The sequence below is a fragment of the Etheostoma spectabile genome, chromosome 6 (assembly GCF_008692095.1).
Source record: "Etheostoma spectabile isolate EspeVRDwgs_2016 chromosome 6, UIUC_Espe_1.0, whole genome shotgun sequence".
NCBI lineage: Eukaryota > Metazoa > Chordata > Actinopteri > Perciformes > Percidae > Etheostoma > Etheostoma spectabile.
This window is the reverse complement of record NC_045738.1, coordinates 4160065-4162213: the sequence shown is the minus strand read 5'-3', so window position 1 is coordinate 4162213 and position 2149 is coordinate 4160065. Positions and strand designations below refer to the sequence as shown.

The 2149-nt window shown below is 35.2% G+C and overlaps 2 protein-coding genes across 2 annotated transcripts in view; both read left to right on the top strand.

Annotated features, from left to right (window-relative positions):
• mal2 (mal, T cell differentiation protein 2) overlaps positions 1-2149 on the top strand; it is an 871414-nt gene that overhangs the window by 344528 nt on the left and 524737 nt on the right. The window lies entirely within an intron of this gene.
• cdkal1 (CDK5 regulatory subunit associated protein 1-like 1) overlaps positions 1-2149 on the top strand; it is a 274625-nt gene that overhangs the window by 207390 nt on the left and 65086 nt on the right. The gene's annotated exons all lie outside the window — the stretch shown is intronic.

Below are 2149 nucleotides of genomic sequence, written 5' to 3'. Positions count from 1 at the left end.
TGTGTGTGTGTGTGTGTGTCACCATGCTTTTAGTTCTTTCTGGCAGAGCTGATAAAGCCCCACTCTCCTTTCACCACACACTGTCATAGTCTCCTGAGAACACACACACAGACACATACATACATTCTCCATGCTGTGTTCATAGGACTGAATGACAGGGGTGACAGTTTCCCTTGCGGCAAGAGAGAAGGGACAAGCTGTCAACATGGCCCGTTGCACCTGCCCAGCCGCACACAACATACACAGAGAGAAAAACGGATAGAAAACTGCAAGTTTAAAATGGAGTAGGAGGTAGGAAATGCCGATAATGAAAGACTAACAAGAGAGAGATAGCATTTGCAGGAAATCAAATACTTAATTACTCTAAAACTTTTCCCTTTCTCTTATTTTAAAATCCCAGTTTGACTCACAGAAGTTGACTTAATTATTTATCATTTTTTTGAAAAAGAAAAAAAATGTTAATTAGCCAAACAATTCTCCCTCTCCACAGCAGACCACTTTTTTATATATTTTTTCGCATCTTGCTAAACTGAACAATTAGTATTCCGCTTTTTCCCCTTTCGGCAATTTTAATTACTTTTATTTTGTAGAATGAGTTTGAGTTTTTTTTAAAGCTGCTGTTGTTTTGCATTGTCGCGAAAAGCTAACCTCCATATTTGTTGAACTTGACATTTGCTTGCCACACTTTTTCTCCTCTTCTTTTAATTAACTGACTATTTAGGGCAAGAGAACCAGGGAGAAAGGAGGACGGGAAAGCAGAAAGAAATATTGGTTGTGTTGATTTATTTTCTTGCCACACTCTCTTAACTTGTATTTTCACCCATCTGTCTCTTTCTGTCTATTCTGTGAAAGACATTTTGTCTGTCTCTAGGATCAGTATGGCTCTTGTAAAGTCTGGAAATGTCTTGAGTTATGTAAAGCGAGGCCTTGAAGGTATTTCAAGTGTTGCTTCTATACAAAGACAGTTGATTATGTTATGTTATTTTTCTGCTGATAACAGCCACTACTGTACCATCTCTAATTTGGTAATTATGTTGGACTCAGCAATATATGAAAATGTTATTGTGTTTTTTGGGATGTTCATTCAGAATACATTCTGGAAAAAGTATATAGATATACATACAAAACATATAGAACAAAATAAATTGTTACTCAATAATATGAAATCTGATTTAGTTAAATGGATTAATCATCCCATCAATTTTACAAGAAGAATCAATCTGTTAACATGGCTTGGGTTCCAAAATTGTCATTTCTATTCTTTAAACAAAAGGCTTCTTCTATTAAAACAGACTATATGTGGAGGGAAAAAATTTGATTTGTCAGAAAATTTGATTCGTCAGATCTAGAATTATATGATCTTGCCACTCAGCATTTGACATACACCATGCAGAAACACAATGAAAGAGAAATGGTTTCATGCCCATGCACAAGCCTTATACAGTTCATTTAGAGGATATTTTCAAGGGATAAAAACAGAAAATGGTGTCAACTTTAAAAACCTCAGCAGTAACATGAGGAAAAAAATGAAGAGTGTTTTGAGTGACCCAACATCAATTCCAGAAACAATGGGAACAGTCCTTGGATAGTTCTTCAAAAAGGACCATTTAGTTTGTTTACATGGAGGAATTCAAATGTTAATTTATTGAATGTAAACCCCTTTAGTCCTTGGACTGATCTGCAAAACAAATTAATCTGAGTAATGCAGAATTTCTTAAATATTTGCAGCTCAGACATCTAATCCAAACTTATGATTTACTCAGAGTAGTTAAGAAACTTTTACTCAAACACTGGAAATCAACATATTCTCCTACGACACAATTATTATCTCTGTCAAGGAGGTTATGTTTTCAGATCTGTTTGATTGTTTGTCTGTTTGTCTGTCAGCAGGGTTACAGAAGAAACACTGGCCCAATATTAATATAATTTGGTGAAGGGATGTAGCATGGGCCAAGGAAGAACCTGTTTTATTTTGGAATGGATCTGAATCACGGGGCAGATACACAAAACATTTTTTGTTAACATTATAAATTGGGCGTTTGGGCTGCATTCATGCAGTTTCGAAATAATTGGAAAAATTTGTTTCTGACTGGAAAAATTCACACTGCATTAACATTGTGAAATACACTCACCTAAAGGATTATTAGGA